We start from the raw sequence: 8,345 nt of genomic DNA on the forward strand, positions 1-8,345 counted from the left end.
CTCGGGCTTGAAGTGGGAGATTAGAGCCAGCAAGCGCCTGGCACATCGTAGATGATTGATAAATTAATCTAGCAATCACCACATCCTCCGGGGACATTTTAATCCACTGAGAGCCTTCCTCCTATAATTGCGCATCAAAGGCAATGTAGCCCAGTGAAATAAGCATGAATATTTAGACTCAGATAAATCAGAGTCCATTGGAAAACTGAGTGCAATATTCTCTAATTACATAAAGGGAGATGAAAGTCTCTCTTTCAAAAGTTTGTTGAGGATAAAAAGAAAAAAGGTTACATTCAGAATGGCCTTCCCATCCAGTAGGTACTCCACAGTAGCTCAGTCTGTTCTCCCCACTGCCCACACTTACCTGATTAGTATCCTGCATTTGCACCTCAACCATATGATGCTTTCTAAACATCTCTGAGGAGTCCTCTAACCTTTCCTTAGGCCCACACTCAGGCTTCTCCAGGAGATTGCAAATTCTTTGAGGTAAGACTGCACTTTATTTCTCAGAGATTCTCATCATGCCTTGCACAGGACATTCTCAGAATAGGTTTTCAAATATGAATTGAATGAATAATAAATAGGGGGAGGAGAGAGGGAAAGAGAGAAAGGTTTTGTTAAGTCAAGGGTTATATGAGGAATAGAGACGGAGGAATGGTTCATGGAAATCAATGTAAATGACTCATGCAAATGAGCTGACTGAAATACATTTAGGGCTCCCTTGAGGGAGGAAATTCCATTTCCATTCCCTAGGATAGATACTTATCTGTTCGGAATCATTCAGATACAGCCCTGCCTAAAGAAAGAGATGACCTCTCCAGATCCTTTCTTAACCTATTATATTCTCTCTCTCTCTCTCTCTCTCTCTCTCTCCTAGTAAATTTATCAATAAACTTAAAAAGAAAGAAGACAAATATATTGTCTGAATGAGATGCACATTTTCCCCACATACTACAAATGAAATATTCTAAGAGATAACATGGTTACAGTTCAAGGCATTACTAAGAAAAACTAGCTATATTTTTATCAGATGAAAGAATCTCACTGCAGATAAGCCAATCTGCTATTTTAATCCGAAACAGGGCAATTTTGAACTATGCAAAAAATTAATGCACAGCTTCTGGCGATGGTAGATGGCATTACTAAAAGACATGATGCATCATTTATAAGCTACTGTTGGTAACCTGAGTGCTGAGAGATGAGAAATCTAAACAATGTAAGAGAAAGTGGCTCAACACATAGAGAAAGATATCTGTTTCGTAAAATGAGACCAACACATTTGAAGCAATGAATTAAGAATTTACAAATAAACCCAACGAAAGCACAGATGAAAAGAATCTATGGTCTCCCAGTTTACATCTTGTCAAATATTTAAATATAGCAGCATTTCTCCCTCTGGGACCCAAGGACCCTTGAAGGATCCATGGGCACCTTTTCACGGGTCATGAATTATATAAAACTTAAAAATTTTTGCATAGTAATATTAATGATGTATGTTTAAACTGTTTTACCCGTTTTTTTTTTTAAAGATTTTATTTATTTATTCATGAGAGACACACAGAGAGAGAAAAAGAGGCAGAGACACAGGCAGAGAGAGAAGCAGGCTCCATGCAGGGAGCCCGACGCGGGACTTGATCCTGGGTCTCCAGGATCACACCCTGGGCTGAAGGCAGCGCTAAACCACTGAGCCACCCTACTGCCCTACTGAATGAATAACAACTGTATTCATTCTCCATTGTTGCTGTAACAGATTACCATAAACCTAGCAGGTTGAAATAACACACACATTTATTATCGTCTAGTTCGGGAGGTCAGAAGTCTGACAGTGTTTCATTGGACTAAAGTCAAGGTGTCAGCCAGGCTGGACTCCTTTCTAGGGCTCTAGGGGTGAATCCATCTTCCTGCTTCAGCTTCAAGATGTCACCCACATCCTTTGTCTTTCTTCCACCTTCAGAGCCAGTGACACGGCATCTCTCTGACCCTGCTTCTGTTATCACATATCTTCTCCGACAATAGCCTGGAAAGGTTCTCCAAGTCTAGGGATTCAGGTAATTAGGTTGGGTCAAGCAGGATCATCTCCCTGTTTTGAGGTCCTTAAACTTAATCACCTCTACAAAATCCCTCTGGTCAGCGTGAGGTAACATAGTAGCAGGTTCAGGAGGTTAGGAGAGGGAAGTCTTGGGGAGCCAATATTTTGCCTACATAAGAACTCCTTTTTCATTTATAATTGGCGATTGAAAAGCAGTTTCTGGGAATAAGAGTTTAGCTTCATAAATCAGACTCTTCCAAATTAGAGTAGCCAAACACACAGTCCTGAATATCTTCAATATTTTTATGATATTTTTTTGAGAAGCGCAGGCATTGAGCTTTTCCCATCAGTTCTAGACCTGTTGTCTAATCAGAGATAGGATTCCTGTGGGAACCAGTTAGCTTCGTTCAGCTCTACCACCAAACACTCCATCTGATGGGGATGCCGTCTTACTGATATATACCTCAGTCCGAGAGGGTGCATATTAAGGCGTAGCGATAGTATCATACCAAACTTATCGCCATTCCTAGAAAAACTCAATAATCATTTTCCACTATTGGATTTCAGTTTCATCCTCACCAGGTGGAAAGAAGAGTCCATAGACACCTGTTCCAGAATAACATGGGAGGAAGACTCCTAGTAAGGGATGGTGGGGCTGGTGGAACTCACACTGCCTGTTCTCGTTTGTCCACCATGTTATGGCATAAAAGAAATGGCTCATCTTTGATCAAAGTTAGAAACAGAGCAATTGGCTAAGTTGCAAGTGAAAAATGTTGTAAGGAAAAGAAGCAGTAGGATGGCATTAGAGATACATGGATAAAGGAGACCAGAGACAGTGATGATTCTTAACCAAGAGTCCACTGAAGAACTTCTGGGGAGCTCTGAACTCCTAACATTCCGAGGCCTTGTGAGTTTTTCTTAGGAGACATATCATACCATTCATAGAAATCACAGAAGTATATGACTCCAAAATGATTGAAAACCACTGTTCTCACGTGGAAGAAAAAGGGACCTGGGAATTCTGAGAGATACCACAAGCCACCAATAAAATGGTAAATTGGGGATCCCTGGGTGGCTCAGCAGGGATCCCTGGGTGACTCAGCAGTTTGGCACCTGCCTTTGGCCCAGGGCACAATCCTGGAGACCCGGGATCGAATCCCACGTCAGGCTCCTGGTGCATGGAGCCTGCTTCTCCCTCTGCCTATGTCTCTGCCTCTCTCTCTCTCTCTCTCTCTCTCTGTGTGACTATCATAAATAAATAAAAATTAAAAAAAAAACATTATAAAATAAATTAAAATGGTAAATTGGAATGAATGGCTGGGAAGAGGAGAGGGCAGGGGTGTATTTGTATATTCACATGAGTAAATGTTCGTTAAATGGTGTTTTAAAAATGAATGAGAGGAAATGAAGAGCTTACAGAGCTGTTTAAATCACCAGCTGTGTTTTTCTCTTCCTCTTACTGCCCGGCCAGCCCAACCAGCAGTCCCGTCCTAGCAACATGGCCTTTGCCCTTTGCCCTCCATCCTTGACCTCTTGTGAAGGTACTGCATTTACAAAGCCCCAGGAGCTCAGACGTTCTAAAGACACATTTACACACACACACACACACACACACACACACACACACACACACGGCCTTTTGTAAAAGAAGCTATTTAGACACAAAAAAGTAATATGGGGCTTACAACTCCCCCAATCTCTCTTTTCTATCAAATTAACCCAAAATGGAAGAAAAAAAGGAGATAACACCACTCTGAGATGGACTGTTTTTACAGCTCATTTTATATGGTGCGGTTTCGGACGCATGGGTGGCTCAGTGGCTGAGTGTCTGCCTTTGGCTCAGGTCCTGATCCCAGGGGTCCTGGGATCGAGTCCCACATCAGGCTCCCCAACCCCCCCATTCATGGGGCTGCTTCTCCCTCTGCCTGTGTCTCTGCCTCTCTCTCTCTCTGTGTCCCTCATGAATAAATAAGTAAAATCTTAAAAAAAAAAATAAATGACGCAGTTTACCCCTTAAAAGAAGAGAATGCATTTGCCAGCAAAATGCAGTGGGATCCTATCTCAGAAATAGAAGGGGTGCAGGCCATTCTTCTGGAAATATTTACTCACATTTACCTGTGTTTACTGCGTTGAATGCCAAATGCTACAACTGAGTCAACACACTCTGATCTCTCATTGTGTCTTTTTAATCACTTTCTCTCACATGGAATAGCTTGGATTTCCAAATCTCTGCCATTCCATTATAAATACAGCTCATTCACAGTTGGCTAAAACACTCCATGTTACTTCTTGGATTCCAATTACCCAACAGAAGGTGCATTGAATTTGCCTAGGAAACAAGGACAATGTCTGTTTGTAAAAGTTTATGGCATTCCCTCTCCCCACCACACCCCCCCCCCAGAGTGTTTTAGACATCTAAGAAAGTCAAACCCTAAGGAAAAATATAAACAAGCGCTTGGAATATACACACAATCGCATATCCTATTTGTAAAAAATACTGCCACCATCTTGCCAGGCAGTGCAAAAAGGAAACGTTTATCCCCGTGTAACTCAACAGACATTTTTTTCTTCCTCTCCACCGATGCCTAAATCACTTGAATGGCAAATGCATCATCTGGCTGAAATACACCATAACTGCAAATCTTAAGACTCCAAGGGTCACATGCTAACATTGTATCCTGCTTTTATTGATAAGGCAGTAAATATTAGATGGATCAATAAGGCTCACAGAAATAACCACAGAATAACAGCATCAAATTTCTAAGAATAGCAGAGTCAGAGAGTATATTTAAATGATCCTTTCTAGTGGTTGTAAAATGTCTCAAATTCCCTAGAAAGCAAGAGACCTCATCATACATGCATGTGCATCTACACATACACATTTATCTCACCTGGGACTCTAATCTCAAAGTACCTCATAAGTTCAATACAACCGATGACATAGGATAACTGTGGAAAACATTCAGGATTTGGGATCAAACAGACCTGAGTCAGAATTCTGTATTTGTGGGGCACCTGGAGGGCTCAGTCAAACATCTGCCTTCAGCTCAGGTCATGATCTCAGGGTCCTGGGATCAAGCCCTGCACTGGGCTCCCCGCTCAGCAGGGAGTCTGCGCCTCCCTCTCCCTCTGCCTCCTCCCCCTGCTTGTGATCTCTCTGTCTCTGTCTCTCTCACACAAATAAATAAATAAATAAATAAATAAATAAATAAATAAATAATCTTTCAAAAAAAAGGAATTCTGTATTGGCTACTCACAAGCTGTCTGATTTGGGACAAAGGAGGTTACTTCTCTGATCCTTGGTTGCTTTTCTCAAGGATAAATGAGAAAAATACTGCCTTCCTTATAAGATCATTAACAAGACTGGCTCCACACAGAGCAAGCACTGGAGCAATAAAAGCTCTTAGCATCAGCCACGTAATTCCTTAATTCATTCATCAGACACTAAGTTCCTACTCTCTCCCCAGCACTCTGCCTTGATGGAACTCTAAGACATATCTTGATCTTTGTGCAAAAGGTACACATTACAGCTCACATATCCCTTTTTTTATTGCTCAATTTAATTTATACTTTGAACCCTGGTTCCACCTATTTGTAGATACCTAAGCTCGGCCAAATCAGGGTCCTTCCTTCACCCTTTATCTGGGGTTATGTCTTGAATTAGAAGGTAATATAGTGCAAAGTTATAAGCTCAAGTCTAGTGAAGGAGAAAAATTATGATCTTTTAAAAAAATATGGTAAATACAATTATGGTAGGATAATGATATTTTGTGTTATTAATACCTCATCTTTGGAACCCCTTGGTTTTGGCCCATTTTAGCGTTACCGGATTCAATGCCAAAAGGCTATTACAGCAAAAAAGCACAGTAAACATTCTGAATTGCAGAAGCCTAGGCCCAAGGGAAGTCAGGGCACAGAGACAACAGGATGGGGTTAGAGCTAGATTTCCCACATGCCTCCTCCCACCCTCCACCCATCTCACCAACTACTGAATCACATTTCCTCAGAGGGTAAGAAGAAAGAAGAGTCGGAACAAACAGGAAAACTCCACGCAGCTGAGTGTACAAGAAGGGAAAGAGGGGATGGCGGGACTCCCAGGTGAAATTCAGAGCTCCAGTGATGGAGGAACTTGTGCTTCAGTCTCTCGTAGAGCCCTGGAGGTGCGTTCAGGTATCAGAGAGGTATCAGCATGCTAGATATGGGAGGATTGGGCTCAGGCTATCTCATTGAGTTAACAGAATGTTCTCACATTACAGAGAGTGATCCAGAGAGAGATAGGCCTTAGCACCCTAAACTTTCCTATTGCCCACAGTGGCCTGGGAACGTGTATTTCTGTGCATCTAGGAAGGACATCAAAGCCGGAAATTTTGTTAAATCTGCCTTGAAAGGTGAGAATGAGTGATGTCATAGCCACCTGTCTGTACTGACAGCCAAAGAAATGGTGAAGATAATGGGCATCAAGTGGAGGCTAGCAAGAATAGATCATGGCCAAGAAGACATTCCCTAACCCAAATAATTTGGGTCTATATGAGTCATGTAAGTCACATGGGTTTAGACATAAGCCCAGAGAAGAGATAGGAGAAGTATCCCGCTATATCTGAGTGTAGGTATCCAATAAGAGGCAGAATGAGGGTTCACAATGTAAACTAAATTGGTTGATAGAAAAAACTTACATGAGCTGATATGTATATTTATTGTATGAAAATCAAGGTATGTCTAGGGTCCCATGATTCCAAAAAGAAGAGTCAAGAGAAATCAGAATAGGGAAGCTTGACTTTAGGATTGAGATGAAAAAGAGTCCCATCTGGGTTCAAGAGTGCTCTAGACAGAGGGAAAGTCTGTGCAATGGGGCAAAGATGGGAATGATGAGTTTGGGGGATGGCAAGCCATTTGGAATGCTAGTCTTAGAGGACAGGTCGGGGAGTGATAGGAGGCCCAGCTGGAAGGGAAAACCTGGGTCAGACCATGAAGACTACTATCCAGAATGCTCTAGTACTTCAGAAGGAACATTCTGACAATTGTGTGGAATGTGATTTGGGAGGGAGGAGTGGAGGCCTAACATTAGAGGCCACAAGTCCCAAACTAGATCAATCAGAACATGAAAAGAGAACTGACAAAGGAGAAAGCAAATAAGAATGAATCTTAAAATGGCACCAAAACAACTAGGAGGGATAAATATGAAAGACGAGGCAGACATAGATTTAAATCACACTTAGTTCACTAATGGGAATCCTAGTCATGTATCTAATTTTGGTTTTGTCTTTCAAAGAAAAAAATTCCAGGAATATAAATCTTTTTAGAAAGTCTATAAAAAAAAAAAAAAATCCAGGAACAGAAGAACCTGGCCACCAGGACTGTCCTCTCCCAGCTTTAGGGGTTTGGGCAAAGGAAGTCCCCGGATCCCTCTCTAAAGTGACCGGCAGCTGGGGCCCTCACCTTGCAACTGCAGCTGTATGATGTTCCACGGTTGCAGCAGGATGAGCTGCACCTGGGTTTGTAGGTGGGGGAGCACTTGGCTCTCCTCCCATGGTGAGGGCTGGGGTCTACTCACCTCTCATTCCGATATTCCCTCTCTACTTCCTGCACGCCGATGGACACTCTGATTTTTGGAAGATCATTTGGCCATGCAGGGTAGAGACTACATCTTCCAGACTTCTTTGTAAGTGGGGCAGCCATAAGCTTAAATACTGGACCATGGGATATGAGCAAAAGTGCCACGTGGCATCTTCCAGGGGCTGGTTTTAAGAGAAGCATGTGTGAGTGCTCTTCGCTGTTTCCCTAGCCTGTTCTCTGGCTTCCTTCTGAAATACAAACTCCACTATCTTGGACTATCAGATCGAGGCTGTGCAGAGCAAAGTAACAAGACGTAAAGAGAATGTGCATCTCTGACACAAAGGCAATTTCAGACTTGAACACAGAGCTTCAAGCTAGCTGCTCCTGGGTGGGAGATCTCTCGGTGCCATGGAGTTGAATGCACCCAGCTCTCATAACCTTGAAATATTTGCTTTGTAGAAAAACTCCCTCAGTCTGATCCTATACTAATCTAACAACTTAATTACAGTTTGACTTTCTGTCCAGCACATCAATAAGGACGGTATGTTGTGAGGTCTGGTGAGATGAAAGGGTTTGGTGCCCTGACAATTATAATTCTCATTGCATACTGATAAATTGGTGTTCTCATTTTTATTGTAGTCTCCAGGAGTCCGTTCCAGGGAGGCTAAACCTCTCATGGGACTGACCAGATCAGGTTCCTGCAAACTTGTAGGCTAGTTTCTAGGAAAAGCAAACTCTCCAAGATTATGGTAACCAACCAAGT

Source organism: Canis lupus, chromosome 15 (assembly GCF_003254725.2).
Source record: "Canis lupus dingo isolate Sandy chromosome 15, ASM325472v2, whole genome shotgun sequence".
Taxonomy (NCBI): domain Eukaryota; kingdom Metazoa; phylum Chordata; class Mammalia; order Carnivora; family Canidae; genus Canis; species Canis lupus.